At 40.1% G+C, this 26058-nt stretch overlaps 1 long non-coding RNA gene across 1 annotated transcript in view; it reads right to left on the bottom strand.

The window, feature by feature from the left end:
- The window catches only part of LOC140603114 (uncharacterized), a 231610-nt gene extending 207636 nt beyond the window's left edge, over positions 1-23974 (bottom strand). Inside the window, exon 1 of the long non-coding RNA XR_012006164.1 lies at positions 23503-23974. This is a non-coding gene — a long non-coding RNA (uncharacterized lncRNA). The remainder of the gene's footprint in view (positions 1-23502) is intronic.
- Positions 23975-26058: the final 2084 nt, after the last annotated feature.

Below are 26058 nucleotides of genomic sequence, written 5' to 3'. Positions count from 1 at the left end.
TCTGGAAACTGATGAGGGACTCCATCTCCATTCCCATAACCCATGCCCAGTCACCCCAGAGAATCAGCCACCAGCCACAGCTCCCTCTCACCCAGCTACATGGTAACCAAAACAAGCCCCTTCTGTGTACACTTTCTGTAGCGTGTAATTGCCAACTGGTGAAAGAGATGAATAGAAAGGAAATGTATTGAGAGAGCCTTGACAGAATTATCGTAACAAGGGTTTTGAGGTCCCAACTCTACATGCGGAGAGACAAACTTTATGGCATGGCCCATGCCTGGAGGCTGAACAGTGCCAGGATGTGCTCCATATAGAAACTGGCACTTTCACCAAAGCCACAGATACCACATAGGCCAGCATGGGCTTCCTGAAGCCAGAGACACTCAGAGTCAGAAGACCTTGGAGATTCTTGGAGTTTTACCCTTCCTCAGCATGAAGATTTCCTCTTCAAATCCTCTACAAGCAGCCACCATAAAAGACACCATTATTTCCCCAAAATAGATCCGAATTGAGCCAAATAATTCATAAGTTATTGTACTTTCCTCGATTTTATCATTTCCTCTCCAAGCTAAATTTCTCTGGTTCTCTCAGTTGTGCTTCAAAAGGCATAATTTGGGGGCTATTCCCTATTCAGGGCACTCTTACAGTCAAGGCCAGTAAGGACATTGAAGCTCAGCTACATCTATTTAGATGTCTTCATTGGCTTCTAAACATTTTATTTGAGGTTAGCAGGGTGGAGTAAGTGGTCCGTGAAGAGTGGGGAGGTAGGAGGTCAGGGAAAGAGGAATTGGCAGTAGCTTTAATCTATCTCTGAAGCAGCACTGGGTTAGAGTAGGAGTGCATGGAGACAGAAATAAGGTTTTTCACTGTGAAAGAACTTCTGTCTTATAAATAAGCATACGAAGTCTGAGCCCCTATAAGAAACCATACCAGACATTTCACATTTGATAATCCTAACAAGAAAGTAAGCTTTACTACTCCCACTTTGTAATCAAAGTCTGAGGCTCATGGAGATTAAATGATTTGCCCAAAGTCATATAGCTGATAAGAGGCAAATAGAAGCATATTGCTCCAAAACTTCTTACTTAGAATTGTTTCTCCTGGGCCAATGCCACATCCTAGAATTATACAACCTCTTGGGGTCCAGATGTTTTCTGTTTCAACTGTTCAGATTTGTCTAGTCACTGCTGTTTGGGTCTGACTTTACTGAGCTCAGCCCATTACCTGCTATGACCTTCAGTTCCTTCTTGATCCTTCAGACTTGTCTGCTCTGAACTTGGATATCTTCCTAATCCCACAAACTAGCCGGGGCGCCTAGTTCTCCCCTCATTGTTATGTGTGCACATACTCTTCAGCTCCCCCAAGAGAACGGGAGATTCCAGTTCCCTGAATCACTGAGTCCGGTGTTCTTATGCTGGCAAGTTCTGAGAAATGATACTCTTGCGGGTCAAAGACAAAAGTTAGCTCTTTAGACCTAGACCTCCAAATGCCATTAGATGAATTTTAAATTCTTCAAGTCTTTCTAAATCTTGCTAAGTGTTTACATCTTCTTTTTTGTGTGTGGGATCTTTCCCAAAGAATCCAGTGTCACATGGATGCTTCCTGAATTATCTGACAGAGAAAGAAAAAATGCAACAAGTATCCAGGTCTTTAAAGGCTCAGTAAGTTGGCTTTCAGCTTAGCTCATACTAGAATGACATAGCTTGAGTCAAATCTCCAGAGCCCTTTTTAAACCTATTCTGCTTGTAATGCAATTCAGTTGCCTGAGAGCCATTGGAAAGTTCACATCAAAAATCCACTGAGAAAAAAAATCCACTGAGGCTGAACAGGACATGGTATTCTTACTGAAGAAGTTGGATCTCATGAAATGGAGAGCGCTTTGTACTTTTGACAATTGTTTATGAACTAGAGCCCCATGTGGTCCAGTCTCTGCAAGCTATAGCATTCAAGTAAATACAGTCCAACAACCATAAGTAATTAAAAGCAATTCCAATATTTTCTTGACTATCTTAAAGGTTGTCAAATAGAATCAATTTATAACCCACAGTGGTGTTGCTGCAAGTCTCATTCCCTATTATTTTCCCTCTCAGGATCAGTCATATTTCCAACTTTCCCAAAGCTTCTCATTATAGATCTCATTCTCAAACTCTGATCCCAAAATTTACCCCTAAAAATAAGTTGGCATGGACTTCCTCTTTTCTCTTGATATTATCACCCTTCCCAGAACTCTTCTGGGAACTCACAGGAACCTGCTCTGCATTTGTACAGTCCCTATGGACAAGGTTAACTCCCAATGGACAAAAGTTGACTGATGGGGAATAGGAGCTGATTGATAAATGGTCCATTCTTTCCCTTGGCCATTTCATAAGCATTTCACATGGTCCTAGAGAGGTAGTTTGTGAGATACTTTGTATCCTTTAATAAATTCCTTTGTTTTTGCTTGAAGTATTCAGAGTAAATGATGTTTGCAACCAAGAATCATGTCTAATAAAGATTCAAATAATAGAGTTCCAGTTTCCCTGGGTCTTTGATAAACTGGTTATTATCAATTAAAATAAGCAACAAAATGAAACAAAAATACTTCTTTAGGGTCCATACTTATAGGAAAAGAAAAGCAAATAAATTTCCACAGAGTACCCACAATTGAGCTAGCTCTTAACTCTGTGAGCTACAAATTGGATTTAGGATTCATATAAACCAGGGATGATAGGAATTTAGCTGGAAGGCTATTTCTCTCCTTTTATTATTTTATTATCATATTGTGACCCTATATTTCATGTGATGCTTGGCAGAAAACATGTTTTGCAAAGCATGACTGTTTCTGATTGGTAAACTGGAGGATAGATGTTTATGACCTGCTGGAGGATATCATGTATTCCTTCTCAACTGAGGACCAGATTCCCAAAGCATTTATCCAGATTGCCTTGCCTCACAATAGCTTCTCAAACTTGTCCTCTAAATTACCCCTAATAGCAGAGCAAATACATTTCCTCTGGGATTTGATAGCAGAGTAAGAATTGGCATAACTTGAATTTAAAATGTTCTTGAAAAAACGAATTTAAAGTTTTACATTCTATTCTCTAAAATGTTAATGTCTACTTTTATATGAAAATAATAAATAGAATTACTTACTAAGGAGACTTACAATTAAATAAAATAAATAGAACAATGCACTTATCTCTGCTCCATACCACAATGTCCCTAAAAGGAATCTTTTTTTTTTTTTAAAGGAATCTTAAGTGATAAAAACCTACAAAGACAAAGAGATCATGACAGAAAATGATACTGAAAAAGCGAAGCAGCCAACTATGGAAGATGCAAAGCACATTGATTAATACTAACTGACTTAGCACAGTAAAGAAAGTGAGGACCTAAAATGACCATGATGGGAACACCAAGCAAACAAACAAAAATACAGAAGACTTGAACTGCAAAATTCTAAGAATGACCAAGAATTTATATGCCAGAATCTCCGAAAACAGAGTTGAGGATTAAGGCTGAAAACAGAGGAGATTGGTTGAAAATCTATTTAAGGAACACACAGATCCTCCTTCCTGTACATCCAGATGACTGTGGCCCCCAAGCTCCCATCCTAGAAGCTGATAGAAGGCTTATTTTCTGAAAAAACTAAGCCACAGAAGCTGGGTAACAGAACTCACAGAGTGTGAGAGGGAAGTCCCATACAGAAGACAGGATTAGGTGTGTCTATCAGACACCAGTTCTCAGCCTGTTCCCAAAATGCTGGCAGCCATACATACACCCATCGGAGGAACTGACTGCCCCTAGGGAAAAGGCCTCAAGAAACCTACCTCTGCAGAACAGCAGGTAGAAACTCCAGACCCCCTTGCACCAGCTGGGTAGCCAGGGCCAGGCTAGGAGATGTCAGCCCAGGATGTGAGTAATAAGGGATTGCTTGCAGAGAATTTAAAACCAGTAATTAAATCACCTAAAAGTTGGTTGGCTTTTATTATTTATTTTTTGTGCACAATTGTGCAACAGTTTTAAACAACCTTAATGATAAAATATTTCTTCCCACAAAAAACTCCTTTCTACATCTAAGTTCCAAACAACTGTTCTGGATACTGTGGAATATCAATAGTATTTCTATAAACTACAAATTAACACATTTGAATTCTCTACCTGGAATTAATTTGGAAAACTCCCTGTTATTGAGTCAGTTCTTCCGCTAACACGAACTCAGCTATATATGTTCCTTTCGAGAGTACATTCAAAGGTTCAAATTATCCAAGCTGGCTTCAGCTCAGTTTGTGTCCAATCCCTGTGACACTACAAATTCCTGTACTTAAACAGTAGATTCAAAAATAAACAATGACACCATAGAAATTGTAAAGATATATTGGTAAATTGAATTTAAATTTAAGAAAAAGAAATAAGGGGAATCCCTGGGTGGCTCAGCGGTTTGGCACCTGTCTTTGGCCCAGGGCGTGATCTTGAAGACCCGGGATTAAGTCACATGTCAGGCTCCCTGCATGGAGCCTGCTTCTCCCTCTGCCTGTGTCTCTGCCTCTCTCTCTCTCTTTGTCTCTCATGAATAAACGAATAAAATCTTAAAAAAAAAAAAAGAAAAAGAAGTTGAAAGACTATTTCAGCCTTCTCCTGTTTACTAATGAAAGCAGCATTTTTATACAAAAAAAGGAAAGAAATTGTAAAGACAGAAGGAAAACTCCAAACTACTGAGTTTTGCCATTCTACATAACTACTCAGAGTTTTCATTTACATTCAAAATTTACAGCAATGACACAGAGAAGTATGAAGAATTAGTTTTGTTTGGTAATTGTAAAATTTAGCGTACATGCACTAAATATTTATTTGATTATTTAATGCTTTAAAATTAAAATTCATTCTTTTTATTAATTGTTTTTAACTGATTAACCATGAGGATAATTATTATAACTTATTTCTATCATCATTCCTGAAAATAATTTTGGTTCTCCATGTATGATCCATGTATAAGTTGATCTGATCCAGGTGAAATATGGTAGGTACACCTCTAGTTTAAACCCTACTTCACTCCTATATCAGCACAGTCAGCCAGTGGCCATTAGATACACAAAATGCAGAGACTCAAATTAACAAACCAGAAGATGAATCAGAGACCAAGTTGAGACAGAATATTCAGATAAAATAAAATATTGCCTCTGAATAGAAATAACAAGAATAGAATGTATCTCTATTAGAAAGGAAAGAAACTTTGAGAGAACAAGAAAGATCTCGTGAGAATCAAAAATATAAATGAAAAATAAAAAACTAATAGGAAAAAGGAATGTAAAGTTGAGAAAATCATAAGTAGAACAACAACATTAACAACAACAACAACAAAAAAAAAAACAGGAAAATAAATAAGAGAAAAAAGATTTTTAAAGTAGAGGATCAATTCAGAAGGTCTGACCTCTGACTAATAGAAGTTCCAGAAAGAACACCAAGTAAACAGATGGAAGTAAAAAATCAGATAATATAGGAAACTTTCCCAGAACTAAAGGCCATGAGTTTCCAAATTGAAATAGCCCACCAAGTACTGAGGACAATAAATGAAAAACAAACCACACCAAAGAAAACCACTGTGAAATTTCAGAATATTGGGAATAAAGAAAAAAGTCCTAAGAAATCCTAGACAAGAAACACAGGGCATCTACCAAGGGCCACGAATCAGCATGACATTGGATTTTCTAAAAGCACTCTGAAATCTAGAAGATGCTGGAGCAATACTATCAATATCCTAAATTTAAAATTTTGTTTTAATCTAGAATTTCCTTGGCAGCCAAACTATAAATCAGTGTTAAGTGTACAGTAAAAGTTTTCTGACATACAAGGCCTCAAAAGGTTTATTTTCTATGTACTTTATGTCAGAAAGCTATTGGAGGATGAGTTCCATAAAAACAAGAGAATGGGGCAGCCCGGGTGGCTCAGAGGTTTAGCGCCGCCTTCACCCCAGGGCCTGATCCTGGAGACCCGAGATCGAGTCCCAAGTCGGGCTCCCTGCATGGAGCCTGCTTCTCCCTCTGCCTGTGTCTCTGCCTCTCTCTCTCTCTCTCTCTCTCTCTCTCGAATAAATAAATAAAATCTTAAAAAAAAAAAAAAACAAGAGAATGAACAGATATAAAGAAATGCAAGACATCCAGAAAATGAGGAATGTATGAAGAGCATTCCTTGAATAACAATAAATGGAATCCTCAAGTCAGCAGGATCGGGGCAGGAAAATTAAATACTCCAGAAACCATATCTCCAAGAAAGAAAAAAAAAAAAAAATGGAACCAATTCCTAAAGTCACATTTCCTTAGAGAATGTGGAAATTAATTAGTGTAGGGATATAACACTAAGTATGTTTTTTATAAAAAAAAGACAATTTGAATTCTAGGAAAAAAACAAGAAAGGAAATGTAATCATAGAGAGGTATGAGCGATATTTCCATTGTCCTAAAAATGCAAACACTGGGTAACAGTTTAACAAATAGTGATGATTTAACTGTGCTGGAAGGATGGGGGCTGGAGAGAAGTAGCTGTGTGAAAGAGGAATCAACTTCCATCTTTCTTAAGAAAAGTCAAGAATTATAGTGACATGTAGCAGTACTGTTACATTATTTAGAAATATAGATGCTAAATGCTAAGGAATAAAGTTAAAAGAAATAGAAGGAGCTGCCTCTGGAGAGTATGACTTGTGATGGGAAGGCCAGGTCTGCGATTTTGTCTCCAATCTTATGCTATTATTTTCTCTTGTAATATAATGGACACATACTACTTTTGGCAAACATATTTAAAAGAGAGAAGCAAAAAAATAAAAAAATAAAAAAAAATAAAAGAGAGAAGCAGGAAATCAGAATTTTATTGGAAACCCCCAGGTTTAGTGTTGAAAATTAAAACACAATTACGACATAAAATGGTGGGGGGCACTTCAGTTTCCAACAAAACACTGCCTTAATTTCTCTAAGACAGATCAGGACTCTGGGCCACAATTAACACTTATTTGGCACCTCCTGCATGCTAATAGCACTGTAGAAAATTGTCAGAGATCATTGTGACTGATCCTCACCACATCCCTAAGGAGTTGGGGAAGTTAGTCCCAAGTAAGACACTAACTCTCTGGAGGATGAAGACCTTGATTGCAGGTATTTGTTTATATTTCTAAGCGTGAGCCCCAGGCTGTCTGTGGACAGATTATCATCACAACTTCGTGAGATATGCGAAGCCATTTTACGGATGAGAAAACAGACTCTTGGCAAAAGTCTAGTGGTTTAACCAAGTCATAAAATAGTGAATGGCAGAGCTGTGGAATGGCTCCAGCCTCCAGTACACCTCCCCACTCTCTGAACCTTTGGAGAATAGAGACTGTCTCTTCCCTGTCTGTACCTTCAGCATCAAGCACACAATGCCTGGCACAGAGAAGATGCTCAACCAAAGTCCATTGTCTAAAGCAGGCAAGGTCCTGAAGAAGTGTCACTTGGTTTATCAGGCCGGGAGAATCTCCAGCAGAACCAAGTCCCCACATGCCTCTGCCCTCTACTGCTAGGCATGTGACCTCCACACGCACTGTCTGGATACAGTTCCTGCAGGGACAGGCCCTCCATCAAAACAAGAGGAAACCATCCGGCTCTCCCTCAAGTGACCCAAGGAGTCCGTTTACAGCTCTAGGACGTAAGCTTGCATACTGAAATGTCACCCACTTCAAATTACAGGACAGTAACAATTTCAGTCTTTAAAAATAGAAAAAAAATCAAACCTTTAATGCAAAAGAAAATGAAATTGTGGAAACAATTTTGAACCCACAGAACTTTTGAAAATGTCATTAACAAACTGTGAAATCAGGAAGATAAAAATCAGATGCCCCGAGGGGGAACAACAGTGCTCCCAGTCCAGCCTCTCAGCCTGAGTCATGGAGAACCCAGTTTCCATTCTGCAGGTCCAGGAAGCAGGGGGTACAGAGCTAATGCATGTCTCCTGCTCTGCCCTGGCTCCCGGGGTGGCAGGATTTGGAAAACACAGAATGAACCAACTCTCCAACACGTGAAGTTGGACCTGCTGGAGATGGAGAGGATAATACATGGAAACCAGCCCCCTGGGAGAAGGCCTGGGAGGCAGAGAGGAACTCTTCAAAGAATCCTGGAGAAGTACATTCATTTTCCAGGCTTCTCTTTGCTGATTCTACATGTCTGTGGGAGAGTCAGAATTATAGAACCTATCTCTAGAACTTCCACAATAATAAATTTAAAATTACTCTCAGGGGAAAGGTAATTGTTGTAAAGTGTTGTAGGGCATGCATGGAGAACAGGATACAACACAAAATATTTTCAAAAGATCCTCTTGTTCTCTAAGGATTTTACAGTCATGGTAACAAAAAATTCAGAGTTGGCTACCTTTACTATTTATAGACACTTTGCAGAACTAGAGAGATGGTGGGTCTGGCCTTCACAGGTTGGTAGCCTATCTAAATTCAGTTGCCAGGTTCAAGAGAAAGAGAGTCTAAAGGTGGGGAGAAGGGAGGTAAGGCACCAGGGTGGTCTCTGAGCCCATGTACAAAATGTATGGATGTAAGGGGGCTGCATCCTGGAGCCCAGAAAATACATATGTAATGCCCCCCTCATCCTCAGGAAAAATCACACTCAAGTTTCCCAGAATAGAATTCAAGGATAAGAAACATAGGGATATTTCCATGGAAGTTCACACATGAGGCCACAGGTTCAGCTTTCCTGGACCTGGGGCCTCATGGCTGTTTTTTTTTTTTTTCTTTCTTGATCCCCGACTTACAGGAATTCCTGTAAAACCTAACCCCAGCCCTCTGAAATATCAACCACATTTTCAGGCTCTTCTCTCCAAATGCAGAATTGTACAAAATTGCAAGAGTAGAAGAGTGCTTATAACACCAACCCTGGATGCTACACACTCTGGAAGCATCCGTCACAATACCAGGTGCCTGCTAGACTTCCCTGGAGCCAGCTTCCTAGGGCAGGGTAACCCACCTCCATTCCCACTTCTGTTGGATGTCCATTAAAGACCAATAGATATCACACTACAGAAGTGCATGTTTCTTTACATCATGCATTATTAGCATGGGCAACTCTCATTTTAACAGCATCAGAAGGGAAACTCCTGGGAAGTGAGGGCCAACATATCACAGGGAAAGACATGTTGGCAAAACTAAACCGCCTATGCTTATCTTCAGGAATATTGTCCAATCACCTTTGCTCCAGGAATCCTTGCAACCCAGCAGTGTTTCCAAGAGAACTCCATTTCCTCCTGACTCACATGCACATTGATGTAGCCATCCCATATTAGGGCAGAAACACGGGTTTTACAACATGATTTGTCTTACAAGCTTTTCGCCTAATGGTTGGAAGAAGCATTGTAGGTATGCCACTACTCTGCAAATCAGTAGCCCCAAACTGTACTCATGCTTTTTACCTGCTGCTGAGTATATTTCAATTTTGGGGGGTGCTATTCAAGTTCAGTAAATGAAATCCTGCTCTCTGCCTCCAGAATCTTTCTATATGAAAAACACAAGGCTTTCAATAAGTGTTGCTTCAACTTTGATGATGGTGGGATGAAAATCAGCACAACTACCCTGGTAGATAATCTGTTGCTATGCCTTATAATAAAAAACCCCCAACATGAACACACTTAAAATCATACTTCATTTCCAACAACTTATCTGTGGTTACATTTAAGGGTGTTCCTAAAAATGTTCATGCCAGTAGTTTTTATAATTTAAATAAGGTTGAAATTAGTCTGAAGCTCCATTAACAAAACATTGTTTCAGTTAATTATTGTGCACTCATTCACCATGCAAAGATCTATTGTGCCACCAATAAGCATAATGTCATGAAGGTCTGTGTACTGACAGAAAAAATTCACACAACATATATAGAATGCTAAAGAGCCCACAAAACAATGTACGGCATGCTAAGGTTTGTAACACATGTATGCATATAGAGGATGTTCATTCTTTCATCCATTCACCAAGCACATGTCGAGCACTTTTACGTTCTTAACCGTTCCAGGCACTAGTCCAAGCACTGGAGAGACAACAGGAGCAAAACGTCCCACCCTTACGCAATTTGCAATCTAGAAGAGTGGAGAGAGAGTCCACAAACAAATAAATATAAATATAATGTCAGAAAGGGAAAAGTGCTGTGAATAAAAATAAGGTAGGGTAAAAAACTAAAGTGTATAGGAGGGGACAATTTTATAATAGTGTGATCAGGGGATGCCTGGGTGGCTCAGCGGTTGAGCACTTGCCTTCAGCCCAGGGCGTGGTCCTGGAGACCTGGGATCGAGTCCTGCATCGGGCTCCCCGCAGGGAACTGCTTCTCCCTCTGCCTGTGTCTCTGCCTCTCTGTGTGTGTGTCTCTCATGAATAAATAAATAGAATCTTTAAAAAAAAATAGTGTGATCAGAGAAGAATTCTCTGAGGAGATGACATGTGCATAGAAATCTGTAGTAAGTGAGGAAAAGCAAAGCTCTCCTCAGAGGTTACCAAGTTCAAATGCTGGGAGTAAAGCACGTAGACACATGCAAGGCACAGCAAAAAGGTCCCATGGCTAGGAACTAGTGGGAGGCAAGGTGAGCGTGGCAAGGGTCAGTGTCTCTTGGAAACCCCTGAAGGGTTTTGAGCAGGAAAATGATAAAAGGATTTTGGCTGCTGTGGGGGGAAGTCTGTAGGGAGACAAGCAGAAAGATGAGTTCAAAGGTCACTGAAGCAGTGTAGGGAGGAGATGCCAATGGCTCGAACAAGTAACAGAGTTGGTGAAAAGTAGTTAAATTCTGGATATATGTTAAAAGTAGAATCATCAGGTCTATTATGTTGGATTTGGCATGAGGTGGAAGGAGAAGAGAGACAGTAGAGAAGTTTTGGGCCTGAATAAGTTTTTAAAAATGAGAATGCAGGGATCCCTGGGTGGCTCAGTGTTTTGGCGCCTGCCTTTGGCCCAGGGCATGATCCTGGTAGTCCTGGGATCGAGTCCTGCATTGGGCTCCCTGCATGGAGCCTGCTTCTCCCTCTGCCTGGGTCTCTGCCTCTCTCTCTCTCTCTCTCTCTCTCTGTCTATCATGAATAAATAAATAAATGTCTTTTTAAAAAATAAAAATAAAAAAATAAAAATGAGAATGCCACTTGCTGAATTAGGAAATACTGAAAGAGAAACAGTTGGGAGGGGAAATCCAAAGGATATATACCAAAGTATATGCTACAGATCACAGCTAACACTCACATTCCTGCTTGCTCTGGCCAGGCACTGCCACTGCTTTACATTTACAGCCACTCATTTAATTTTCACAATAACTCTTTCAGATAGGTTACTATTATTGCATTTGGGAATACAGTTTACTTTTGTATTTATCTAAATATGCTAATTTTATTTGCAACAAACATGCATATGCTACATAGTAAAGGAAATTGAGTGTGTGTGTGTGTGTGTGTGCAGTAATCCCAGTGAGAAAAAAAAATCATATATTTATAAATTTTCATTCTTGGCGAGTCTCTGGTGATTGCTCAATGTAGGTTGATGTGAGACTGCTTCACAGTCTTTTAGCTCAGCAGATATTCCATTTTTTTTCCTGCCAGGTCAGATAAGTTCATATGCAAGACCCAGTCTCATCAACACTCCCAGAATAACACACAGATTCCTGTACCCTAATTTTCATTCAGCCTCTTTCATCCTCAGCATTTAAAAATACTGGAATGCAATGACAGAGAAATAAATATTAAAGGAATAACCTTGAGTCATTTCATTTTTTATATGAAATTTTGCAAATGGATTACTTTAAGCGATTACACTTAATACATCCTCATATCTTATTTTCAACAAATCCCAAGTGGATAGAGACTCACCAGTGGGTCCCCACACCAAGCTGAGAGCCTCTGTTTTAGATGATTCTATGAATCGGATTGCTAAAGGGCATTGATTTTTTTTTATTTCAACATTTCATAAATGAGAGCTCTTGTTTAGCTTTTGTTTTTCTCCCTAATCCTTAGTATTTAACCACAAATTTTGTTTTCTCCAACAATTTCCATGTATGTGGATGTATTCATTGAAGTATAGAGAGCAGGGTGATTGTAGCCCTGTCCACTGGATGAACAGGGAGACATTTGGGGCAGAGGTCTCTGTGGTTACCACAGTGACACTCCCTCGACTGAAGAATTGTGCAACACTACCTGCTAAGGGAATAACTGATTTCCATGGAATTCTGACTGTACTTTGTTGTTATGCGATACTCTCAGGGAGCATAAGTGCTTTGAAGATGAACCAATCATCTCCAATTTAAAATGAAAAGTCAGACCAGGCCCTCCGCTCATTTTGCCCCTGCATTGATGCTTAGTAAGCTCCCTGATGCTGGAATTACACCAAAAGCAGTCACGTTCAATTACTGTAACTCCAAAACAAATATCTATTTGTATTTTCTTTTGAGAATGTAGAGAAGAATCCCAACATAACATGAGTCTCCTTAAGTGAAACTGGATATACCTTGGATCAAATTGAGTCTCCTGAATCATAAACATTAGAACTGGAAAAGAATTAGATTGCATGGTTCAAGCTTGTCAGTTAATAGATAAGGAAAAAGCTACTCAGTGAAATTAAATGATCTTCCCGGGACCACACAGAAAAGAATATCACAACCCAGTTGACCTTGTCCTGAGCACAATGTTCTTTCCACCCACTAGACCATGCAGTCTTTCTTGTACACAACCACCTCCCAAAGCCACTGTTGGTGGTCTCAGTTGGACCCCCAAAGGTCCCAGGATAGGATTAAAGAACTGCCTCCCAGAACCGCCCTACATCCCTCATGTCTCCTACAGCAGCAGATCTGGGCCATCCAGGAAAGTGGGAAACCCACTCAGGCACAGAACTGATGTGATAACGCCTCATGGTGGAAGCCCTGGGAACATTTGCCCTACCCTGAATTCTAATCTCAAGAATGTAAAAGGAGATTTGGAAGGACTAAAGAAAAGAGAAAGGGAGACAAGGATAGAAAGAAACTAAAGAATAACTATGGATGTGTAGAAAAATAAGGAAATGTAGGTCAGAATCATTTAATAATCAAGCTTTTGCCTTTTAAAAGCCATTTCCAATAACAACTATTATCAGAGAACTTCCACTTTCCTTACGAATGTTTGCCCAAGTTCTGAACAAGATAAAATTCAGATCACAATTATTTTCTTGATTTACACCTTCTCTTTCACCTCAGCTACATTTCCTTTAGAATACCAGCTGGTAACAAGATCCCAGCTTGTGCTGTAGTTAAGAGCCAACAAGCTTATGATAGGAATAGTTTTAAAGATTAAAAGTTGGCAGCGCCATCAGCTCTGCAGCAATCATGAGCAACATATTATTAGCTTTGAGAATACATTTAGGTGTGGAAATACAATCTAGACTAGATGCCAACTATATAAATAGCATTTTCCTGCCTAGAACTATTTGTCACAAGCAAGTAACCAACCACTGATTTTTATGTACACTGCAGGGTACTAGAAGCAGGCTGGGTTTACCTAATGAAATATTTTACCTTCTGTTCTGATGACAAGCATGACAATTCCCAGTTAGCCATTCTTTGCAAAGATTTCCTCACAGTAGTGACAGTCAGACTACCATGTCAGTTATGTAGCTAGCACTGGAGTGTCAGGTCCAAAGGAGCAGCTCTGTCCTGGAGTTGTACTGTTGAATTGTCCCTGCTGGCTCAAATTCCTGGTTAGCTGTCCCTTGGATTTACTGATTCAGTGGAATGGTAATATGTCACATGCACATCAATTCACAGAGAAAAACTGACTTTCTGCTTTAATATTAATAGTGATTGGGGGGGGGAATAATGATTGGAAATCCTTCAGGACATAGTCCGGATCCTCATCCCAACCTTGCTGTTGGCTGCACCACCTTGGACAGGTTCTTGCTTTCTGGGCCTCTGCTCTCTGATCTATAAAATAAAGCAGAGGTGAAGAGGATCTCTACAGTCACCTCAGGCTCTAGCATTCTGTGATTTGGCTTTGGAAGAAAGCATCTATCTACATAAGGTCAGAACCAGAAAAACATTTCTTATAGCTGAAAACAAGCAGCCTTGGGAAGTTGCAAGAGAGTCTCCTGGGCCAAGGCAATCCTTTCCTCGTGATAAGGCAGGTGCCAGCCTGGCCTGGAGGAGAGAGAGTGTTTATTTGAATATTTAAATGAAGGTCCGCAGAAGCATTAACATCTAAACATGCATTTCTGTACTATCTTCCCTTTGAAGAGTACCAAGACCTTTACACCTATATAACCGAGAGCTGGTGTTCCTTCACAAAACATCGCCAGATGATGTTTAATTCGAGGACATAGCACACTGTCAACATCATCTTCCATGGATTCAGGAAGTGTCAGTTGTTCAGATGCATATTTCATTAATGTAACCTAATTCTTCACACCTACTCACTAGGGTCCAGCTCTTTTACAGATTTGGAATCCTGATACTTTGTGAAGCTCTGTGGACTGTCCCCACAGTCGGCTGCCTTTGTGATTCTAAGGCAACAGGCCTGCTCTGGTTATGGTACCAGGTGTGGCACATAACACTTCTGAGCCCCAACTTTTCAAATAATAGTCTCCAGAAAATATTACCGAGAGACAAGGTAATTGCAGTGACAGAGCAGAGAGTTTGCAAAAGCTATATCCCATCCTAGTACTGGATTTATGTGGAGAATTCTATAGCAGATAACTGTCACAGAAACTGTGTCATATTTTAATTCTATGTAGATTTACCTTGTTTGAAGCAATCTTAGTCTGTATAAATATGTGGCAATATGAAGTTTATGAATTATAGAGTAGTTGCTTTACAAAATGCTTATTAACTTTTCCATAAACAGAGGAGTAAAATTAATTCAAACATCTGTACCTGAAACGCCAAAGAAAAAAAATCTTAGTAATTTACAAAAGGATCCAGAATAGCGCAATACCTAGGAAGTACATGCTGCAGGCTAAACATTATTTGAGGTGCTTTACCAAATATTAACTCTTTTATTGAACCTCAGAACACTTCTGTGAGATGAGTTTACTAGTATCCCTCTGAGACTGATAGATTAAGTTCGCAAAAATCATATGCTAAATGGGGGACCCAGATTTGGGCACTCCGAATCCATACTCTTCACTTTGAACTTCTGTTATGCTGACATTTTAAAATATAAATTTTAGTTAGTACATATACAATGATTTAATTTTGTATGTTTTTTAATCTTAGTTTTAAAATCAAAGTGCTTTGACAGCTCAGAATCGCAGCCAGGTCTACGAACACCACTTTTCATGGATTTTCAAGGAGAGACATACATTTGTCACACATCCCTCCGTTGCAATGACAGAAATCCAACTCAAGTTTAAGCAGAAGAAAGACCTACTTAGATATAAAAGTCAGGGTAAAATTGGTCTCAAGGACTCCAGAGGACTCAAGATATGTCATCAAAGCTCATTCTCTTACTCTATTTCTCAGTTCAGACTTCCTCAGTCTATTGGCCATATTATCTTCTGTTCTATCGTTGAAGATGGGCCTTTTCTGAATCCCTCAATGTCTCTCTCTCTCTCTCTCTCTCTCTCTCTCATGTGTGTGTTGTTAAGGGACCAGGGGGCATGCATGGCTGTAAGTAGCCTCTGGCTTATGTGATTCCAGTGTAGCACCCACAGTGTAAGTGAGGACTTCTTGCCCAACGTACTTAGAAACATCCCACTCAAAGGCCCAGCTCTGAGCCAGTCATGCAATCAGAGGCCAGAATCGGGCTTGTAAGATGGTTCCACTGGCCTTCATTGTTGCTGTTGTTTCTTTTCTTTTTATCCATGGGTTCTCTTGAAAACATTTCCCCCTCAACAAGTTGCAAGAATGTAGTTGACATAGGTTGCTTTGGTCGGCCCAGGATTTTGTCTCCCCTTCTTTTAGTAGACCGCCTGTTCCTTGAAGAGCCACTCTTCCTCTGCTGCATTTGGTTCAGGGGGTAAGGGGCGGTGGGCTATGGTTCGTAGCATTCTGCCTCTCTGCCCACGTGAGAGTCAAGAAGAGCAGGCTTTGCAGATAGTGATACGTTTGGAAAACAAGCAACTCTTGGGGTGGAAAACATCTGTACATATGGGCAGTAATTGAAATAACTCTTAAGGCAGAGCTGGGGGTACAGGTCATCTCCAATATCCATTTCCCTCTTCCAGAGTATTGTAAGGTAGAAATACCTCAACCTTTCTTGTAGTTAGGAGTGATCATGTGCCTAAGTTCTGGACAATGAGGAGTAAAATGAAATGTTTTTATGCTTTATGAAAAGATAGTAGGGAATGGCCTTTGCCCACTTTTTCCTTTATTCCTCCTTCATTTCTGTTAGTCAGAACAGAGACATGCTAGCTGGAGCTAGAGCACCATCATGGATCATGAAGTAACTTGGAATAGAAAGGTGCATGATGATGGGATCCCTGGGTAGCCCAGTGGTTAAGTGCCTGCCTTCGGCCCAGGGTGTGATCCTGGAGACCCGGGATCAAGTCCCACGTCGGGCTCCCTGCATGGAGCCTGCTTCTCCCTCTGCTTCTCTCTCTCCCTGTGTCTCTCATGAATAAATAAATAAAATCTTAAAAAAAGAAAAAGAAAGGTGCATGATGGAGGAACAAAAGGAAGTTTGCCTCAGTCCCTATGGATTCACGAGCAGAGCAGCCATCTGCACTGTGTATCTTCAGACATCTGCTACAGAGAAATAAATTCCTACTTTGCTTAAGCTGCCACTATTTCAGGCCTCTATTACTTATACCCAAACCAAATCTTAACTGGATCTAGAAACAAAGGAATATTTAAACATGCTGTGACAAAGGAACCTAGATGACAAATGGGAACACTGAAGGGTTAGGGGATATGGAGAGATAAGAATTAGCTGTTGGTCTTCATAAAGAGGACCTCCCTGGGACCAGGAAGCACATCAGGCTTCCGGCCCATAGGAAATAGACAGTTCAATCTTTTCTGACCTGGGGTCAAGGTGCTAGTAAGTGAGGAAGGAACAATTGATGCCCACATGGAACTATCTCCACAGCATCTGGTGTCTCCATTAAGGGGCCCCTGTCCCTTTGCTCCCTGATCTGGGGGGCTTCGCTGTGGGTAAAACCAATGTATGGAAACATAACACAAAAGTTAGTCAAATCCACCAATGTATTTAAAACCTAGCTCAGTGTTACAGTGTAATATTATTCAGTCATAAATAGAAGGAAATCCTGCCATTGTCAACAACATGGATGACCTTGAAGACATGATGCTGAGTGAACGAAGTCAGAGAAAAACAAGTACCACATGATAACACTTGCATATAAAATCTAAAAAAAAAAAAAATTAAAAAAAAAAAAAAAAAGCCAAGCTCATAGAAGCAGAGAAGAGACTTGTGGTTGCCAAGGATTGGGGTATGAGGAAAGATGTTGATCAGAGTTATAAGATCAATAAGTTCTGGGGATGTGATGTACAGCATGTTCAGCATAGTTTACAGTAATGTATTATATATATATATATACTTGCAAGTTGCTAAGAGAGCAGATCTTGAATGTTCTCACCACACACACACAAAAGGTAACTGAGTGAAGTGATGGATGCATTAAAAGCCCTTCTTGTGGTTTTTACATCACAATATACATATATTAAATCATCACCTTGTACACCTAACTTACACAATGTTATATGTCAATCATATCTCAATAAAGCTAGGGGAGAAAGCTTCATTCAATTTTTAAAGTTAACTTACACCCAACTTTCAGGAATACACATCATTCAAACTACTTCTCCACTGAGGGCATTCTCATGCTGAGACAATTCCCATCTCCCCTGGGAGGGGGAGACAGCAGTTTTGCTTTGTAAAATATCCTAACCAATAAGCGAAGTTCAGAGATGAACCGTTTCTTCCCTGGCTGCAGAGCACATTAGCAGCACTAGTCAGACTTAGATTTTTTGCATCAGGGTTGCTTCTTATAAGACTCTCCACTTCTCTGAAAGTCCTCTGGCTCTGCAGAAATCTTACAAGAGTTCAACGCCAGAGCTTGGTCAACCACTATTTTGGAGCTGACAGATTCTTGGCTCTTCCATATTTTCTCTTCTTCTTCCTTTATTTATTTATTTATTTATTTTGAGTGCATAAGTAGATCTAGTTAGGTTTATTACAGGAACAAAAGTTCTTCTGGAAAGCTAATTCTTTTGAATCGTTGAAATGAAAAATAATACCCCCTCCCCACCCTTCAGAGCCCACTCTGATTTAAGCAGATGAAAATGCTAGCATTTCTAAACCCAAGGCTCTATTTGGGATGTTGAATATAAAGTGCCTTTTCTAGCCGTTGTGACAGGAAAGGAATGCACAGGTTTCTCAAGAGCAGATTGCAGGGCCCATGCTGATCTAATTTATGTATCTTCCTGCCAGGAATGAAACCTCATGGTTGTGGCACTTATTCAATGATTATTTGATATTTTCTGTATTCGGTGAATATATGGAAATATTTTTAAATTGGGGTTTTAAACTACCTATTAAAAAAAGTAGTTTTCCTCTTAAACTTCTGGACAGCCACACTGAAAAGTATCCCTTACACAAAGAAGGAGATTAATGATTATAGGACAACACATGAAAATGTGACAATGATTAAGCCCAGACAGATTATAATATCAGTCAATGAGGGACCCCAGGTCCTCAGCCTGGCATTAGCTCTTAATATTAGTAACAATTATTTGGAATATCTTTCTTAGCAAGCTAGTCACCTCTTATTTCTGGCATTTCTTTATCTTAGGTGAGAGAGGAACAACGAAAGTCAAGTCCTGATTAGAATGCGTGCACACCAAAACATGAGAGACACCTAAATCTGGGAAATGAACAAGGGGCAGTGGAAGAGAAGGTGGGCGGGGGGTTGGGGTGACTGGGTGATAGGCATTGGGGGGGGCACTTGGAGGGATGAGCACTGGGTATTATGCTATATGTTGGCAAATTGAACTCCAATAAAAAAAATTTTAATTGTCACACACACACAAAAAAGAATGTGTGCACATACAAACAGATGTGTGTTCACTATGAAGGAGGGCAGATTATGTGATGACAACCAAGGCACAAGTCAAAGATAAAAGCTCTAAATAAAAAAAAAAAAAAATTGTTTCACTGTTTTGTGAACATAATGTTGTGAGGGTAGGGTGGTTTTTAAAAGTCTTTCAGTTGAAGAGCACCTGGGTGGCTCAGTCAGTTGCGTGTCTATCTTTGGCTCAGGTCATGATCTCAGGGTCCTGGGATCAAGTCCTCCATCAGGTTTCCTGCTCAGTGGGGAGTCTGCTTCTCCCTCTTTCTCTCTCTCTCTCACTTCTTTCCCTTCCCTTCCCTTATGTGTGCTCTCTCTCATAAATAAACTTTTTTTTTTAATATAAAAAAAAGCCTTAAAAAAAAGTCTTGGGGCACCTTGGTGGCTCAGGTCATGATCCCAGGGTCAAGCCCTGCATCACAGCTTCCTGCTCAGTGGGGAGTCTGCTTCTCCCTCTGCCCCTCTCCCTGCTCATGCATATTCTCTCTGTCTCAAAAAAAAAAAAAAAAAAAAAACTTTCAGTTGAGCTTCCCATTCTCTCAAATGTTAACCCAGTTAGAAGACACATTATTAGCAGAAACTTAGGGGGGAAAAACTATAAGAAAACATAATATTTAAAATACTTTTTAAATGTCTCATCAGTTCTAAAGATGTATTTTATTTATCTTGACATCACACTGTTGTGTCAGTCTCCTAGGGCTCCTGTAAAAACCTACCACAAACTGGGTGGCTTAAAACAACAGATATTTATTCTCTCACAGTTCTGGAGGCCAGAAGTCTGAAATTAAAGTGTCAGCAGGGTTGAGCAAGAATCTGTTCCAGGCCTCTCTCCTCACTCCTAGTGGCTGCCCACAACTCCTGGTGTTTCTTGGCTTGTATGTGCATCCCTTGAACTCCTGCCTCCTGCACATGGCCTTCCCCTCTGTGCAGCCGTGTATCTTTGCCTTTTCCATCTCTTATAAGAATGCCCATCATGGGATTTAGGGCCCACTCTGATCCAGAATGACCTCATCTTGAGGTCCTTACCTTAATTACATTAATAAAGGCCCATATTCCAAATAAGGCCCAAATAAGGTGCACATGTTTTTATGGGGTGTCATTATTCAACACTGCAGCAGTAATGGTGTCATTCTCCTGCTAATCCATGAGATTCATAATCTTACTTTCAGCTCTAATCTCTTTCCTTTTCTCTTTATTTTGTTCCATTTTCTACTTCCTTTTCTGTAACACACAAAACAAAGTTTGTGACTTGATGACTCCTACTCTATCACAGTGTTGAACAAACTGGAGGAAGGTGTAGGAACCTATAAAATAAAAGACTCCCAGTGTTGAATTTAACTATTTTTAATCTTATTTAAATGTGCACAACACAGGAATCCCTGGGTGGTTCAGTGGTTTGGTGCCTGCCTTCGGCCCAGGGCGTGATCCTGGAGTCCCGGGATCGAGTCCCGCGTCAGGATCCCTGCATGGAGCCTGCTTCTCCCTCTGCCTGTGTCTCTGCCTCTCTCTGTCTCTCTGTTTCTCATGAGTGAATACATGAAATCTTTTTTAAAAATGTGCACGACACAGAACTAGGTTCATAGTTCCTTGACGTAAGATTCTTAGGCATTCATAAAACAAAAACAAATCTACAAATTCATACAACAAAAGTATAAAACCAATAAAATTTAAATGTAATGATTCCAAAAGATTTTTATTGAGTGCCTATTATTTGTCATGCACTGAAAGAAGGGCTATAGACACCGCATAAATCAAACTGGCAAAAATACCTGCCCTGATGGATTGCAATTCAGTTATAATGGCAACTGAATGGGAAGAACCAGATATTAGCAATATGCTAAAATCAAACTCCAGTCACGATATGACTGTATGTGACTAACTGCTACTGGGTGACATCATTTGAGCCTAGCATCTATGCCTCTGTGCACCATGTGATGACCAATTCTTCAATCTTTTCCCTCTATTTTAACAATTACGAACATCCTCCATATAGTAAACTATGACATCATTAGGCATAATTGCATTATTTGCATACTGAGCCTACCTTCATCTTTTCTCACAAGCCTTAAGAATTCAACAGTACATGACTCCGCCACACCATTCCACTTTCTTGCGTATCAAATCAACATGTCAATATAGTAAATATTTTAAGAAACCCAAATCTTGCCCATGGAAGCTCCTTTCAAGTGCAGATTTCACCACAAACAAGTTATTTTGTCTTTGAATGGATTAAAATTATTTGACATTTGTAGCCTGGGTTTTCTTTTCTGTTGGTATGCCCAGATGTATAGCTTGATTAAGATTCTCTACATTTCCAGAGCCTTAAACCCAAAAACATACTAGCGTGGAGCAACACTTGCTCCACCTCAGTTTTTCATGAATGCATCCTCTTGTTCTTTCTTTCCAGTATTTAGATTAATAAATGAAATACATAAAACATTTGTCCAAGTTCAACTGAATACTTTAACACTTTAGCTCAGTTGTTACCTGCCAAAACATGAACAACCCAGAACCACTACAACTCCATCTTATTAGCAACAGCGAGAGAGAAGGAGAGAGAGAGAGAGAGAGAGAGAGAGAGAATGGGGAGGGAGTGAGAGAGAACAGTGATGATCCCACAGTAACCATTTATGGCCATTCACATATCCTTTTTGCTCCATGCTACCTGGACCTCTGAATTCTCAGGCCATTCATTAGAGCAAACACACTAGAGCTAATCATTCTTTATTGCCATAAAGATATTTTCTTACCATTATTTTAAAATCATTTAGGACAATTTTGTTCTTTGGGCACTTCCAGTGTTTATACTCCCGGATAAATAAAACTTCCACTGAATAACAGTGAGTGAGGAATGGTTATTATGATTTTCACATTAGAAGTTGCCAACCTAACAGCAGCCAGACATGCTTACCAGCATATTTAAAAGTTAAATGCTATCATTTTGGTAATTATGTGGTGCCAACATTCAACCACAAATGCAAAGAAAACACAACACCTAAATCACATGGCAGGGTTCAGTTATAATCAAAAAGAAAAGGGAGCATTTTCAAATTCTTAGTGAGAGCTTGCTGACCCTAAGAGTAAGTCTATAGACCTTGATTGCAAAACAGAGATCTACAACATGCCTGAGACTTTCTTTATCCATTCCCATTGCCCATCATGCCCACTCTAGACCCTCATCTCTTACTCATGGTCACATCTTCCCTCTTGTCTTTGTTCTCACCCATTCCAAACTATCCCCCACATGGCAGCCTGACTGATTATCCTCAGTTTAACCAATATTTGTGTTGCCAGATCTATGGGTGCCAGATGCTATGCAAAGTCCTAAGATTACCAGAGTGAAAGATACATGATTATTGTATGAAACTCACAATTTGAATCCTCAAAGGATTCCTCTTTTCCAACAAGTATGGTCTTCCCTCCTTCAAAGCATTCTTCTAAATGTTTATTTTGCTCATTTCTTCCCAGACTTATACCTCCAGGTCCCACTTCCAATAACACCATATTCATTAGCTCTTCTAGCCATGAGGTAGACCTCTAGCCCTCAGAGTTCATATGCAAGTTCATAGTTATACACCACATACACACACACACACACACACACACACACACACATTTTTCTTGGAGTTTGTGGTCTCTTTTCTTCAGACTGTGAGCTCCTCAGAAGTCAAGACTTTGGGCCCTAGATTCATTCTTTAAATAAATACTTCCTGGTGCCCATCACTATTTCTCAGGAGGCAAACATTTTTCTTCTCTGCTCTTTAAGTGAGCTCTTCGCTACCCAATTCAATCTGAAAATCAACCCAAGACTATTTCAAAGGACAAAGGTCTTTGCTTCTGAAGCATATAACATTTGAGACAAACTCAGTGGGGCTAAAATCAGAATCTGGAATTTTAGAAGCCAGTAGTCTAGAGAACTAGGCTGAGCCTTCCATGTGCCACAAATCTCATGCTGCTAGACTAAGGCCAGAGTCTGTTCTCCCAGAGTCTGAATCTAGGCCTCTGGAAACAGTGGTCTGTGTGCTCTCTTTTACATTTTATCAACCTTGAGGCTCCAGCCTGAGCCACATCCTCCATTAGCTCTGCTTGCCTCTTTCTGTTCTGTTTATATTTTAACACCTAATAGGTAAAACGGGCCAAGTTTTATACTATGGCTGTCTGGGGTGATTCAAAGGCTTTGTAACTCCCATAACGTCCAGAACACAACAAAGTCAAAACCATCTAAACTACCTAATGTATAAAGTAACCCATGACTCTATGCAAGACAATTTGCAATGATAGAGAGCAAATGAGCTGTAGAAGCATTCACTTTAGCTAATTACACTCAGAAATCATTCTCCAAGATTCTAGCCATGGCAAAGGATCATTGCACTCATGTTCACATACCCACACATGCAATAATAGCAGCAAACACTCTTCTAAGATCCTCCATATAATAACTCACTTAATCCTCATCATGTCCTTATAAGGTAGGTACTATTATTACTCACATCTTGACGGACATGGAGATCTGTCACTAAGGTCCCTCTTCAAGGAAGGACTTGCTTCTCAGCCATGGGGAAGAGTGGTCTGCAGACAGCCTCTAGCCCCCTCAGTGTCCATCAGCTGTAGAACTGCCCTGCCTATGGTCTGCTTTTATCCCAGGCAGCCTATGTCAGGGGTGAGTCGGAGAAGAAAGGCCAGCACATCAGCCTGCCCTGGGATAACTCCAGCGGACGCCATTCCCTCCAGGGCTCCCCGCTGGGTCGGCCTCCACATTGCCAGGCTCACATCACTGATGGGGCTCTCCCTTTGCCCAGTACACATCTTCCTCTTATTTCTACAGATGCTGACCTCCAACCAATGCCCTGCACTTAAACTCAACTATTCCTCCTCTGCTTCTGCAGATCCCAACCCAGGCCCAGCCCCCGGGGGATTCCCTTCTCTCCACTTCCCTAGGTTAAACCTTCAGCACTCAGCCCACATCTCCCCTCCCCCATGAAGCTTTTTCCTCTTCTACTGACCTTGAGCAACCAGTCTTACATGCCACAGTCCTGATTTACACCCTGTCTTATCAGTCTCCCCTTTATCTGCATGTCCTGACTCCCAGCTAAAATGAAGCCATCTTCAGCATGGGAATCAGTGTCTCCCATAAATATTCTTTTTTATCATATTTTTAGAAATTTAAAAAATGCGAAAAATATAAGGAAGGGTCATATCACTCAGAATTCACAGATGTCCCCCTTTCAAGAAATTGCTTCCAGATCCTTACAACCACCCCATCCCAGTCACCCTCCCCATGGACCAGGAAGCTCCATTCACATGAGGCTGACATAGTTTATCATATAAATGTTATATGGTATTTTATATGTGAATAATTATATTTCACACAGGGAGCATCATATTCTGTTACTGTTCTGAACCTTGCTTTTTCTATTCAACATTATGATTTGTCCATTGATAATTAACTGCATTCGTAATACCTATATTGAACACCCAAAAATGTTATTAATAATAATGATGATAGTGAAAGACACACAGAGTCAGGAGAGTAATAGAAAGTCATGACCTTAAATTTTTCATGACCCAAAGAACTGAGATGTATACTGTATACATCCTATGTTCTCAACTTACTGGCTGTGTGATCTAAGGCAAGTTACTTAACTGATCTATGTCTCCGTTTTCTCATCTTTGAAATGGAAAGTGCCAGTAGCTACTTCACATAGTGATAAGTACTTTAGTTAATGCATTTCAGGTTCTGAGAAAAGTGTGTGGCACATAGTAGCCATTGAAAAACTTGTATTTAAGAGTAATCATAACTAATACTATCATAGCACACTACGGATGCTAGCTCAAGAAATTTGAATGATCCAGATTTTGAACCTTAGGAAAATAGAAAAGAGAAAAAGTCATTAAGAAGTTTATTATAAATTGCAATTAATTCTATCATTAATATTTGCCCAAAGAGCCCAATTCTTAAAAGCCTAGGCATTTTACTTCTTTTGCCTAGTTAGCTTCAGGCTTAAGGCCAATTGGTTGTCAATTATTTGAACCTCTCAACCTAACTCCACAGAACAGAATATTCTCAGAGAAATCTGAAAAGTGAATTTGTTGGCTGCATCTTTGCCTGCAGTTTCTCAGCTTGCACTTTAAAGAAATCTTAGTTGGTAAGGAGAAATCTCCTCTAAAGCCGCTGTGACTAAGTTATTCTAGAGCTTCGGTAGTTTTTCTTTCTTTTAGCCAGGTTTAAAAAAAAATTGTTACCCTTACACTCTCTCTATTTATTTATTTTGGCCTCAGTGGACTAGACCACAGCTAAAACTTTATGGACCTCATAAAATTCCCAACATTCTCAGACACGGGTCGTGATGTTTGTGCACTGGGCAGAAAACAAAGGTGCATTTATGAGAATGGACATGCTCAGAGATCAACGAACTGAGGTCAGGCCTATAGGCTTAGTCTGTAGCTACACTGCATCACAGGCAACATATGGCTTAAGTGTGTCCCCCTCTTTCCGTACTCCCTCTCCTGTCCTCTATTCCCTACAAGTGACACGGGGCCCTGGTGCTGGTGTTGTTCCTTGATTACCAAGACCTCCCACCATGACGCTGCCCATGACACTTTTGAGGGCTTGTGTTGCCCAAAATAAACTATGTCTGGAACTTTCCATCCTGCCCTCACACACTCACCTTCAAAAATTATCTGTTCTGTGTCTCCTCTCCTCACAGCGTGGCTTTCTTGTAGGTGAAAGTTGGTTAATCTGATAAAATAAATTAATTTGTTACCTCTATCATGTAGGGAAGGTCTTTCAACAGAAGCTTTCTAGAACCAGTATCTCAGTTGGATAGAGCTTGTAGCATGTTTGAAATTACACCACACCAGTGGTTGCCCAATTTACCCACTACTATGGACTGAATGTGTGTTTCCCTTAAAAATGTGTATGTTGAAACTCCATCCCAAAGGTGATAGTATTTGGAAGTGGGGAGGTAATTAGGGTTAGATGAGGTCATTAGGATGGGGCTTTCCTGATGGGATCAGTGTCTTTATAAATAGAAGAGAAGACACCA

This window comes from Canis lupus, chromosome 13 (genome assembly GCF_048164855.1).
Source record: "Canis lupus baileyi chromosome 13, mCanLup2.hap1, whole genome shotgun sequence".
Classification (NCBI taxonomy): domain Eukaryota; kingdom Metazoa; phylum Chordata; class Mammalia; order Carnivora; family Canidae; genus Canis; species Canis lupus.
Note: the sequence above shows the minus strand (reverse complement) of the source record. Positions and strands in the feature narration are given on the sequence as shown.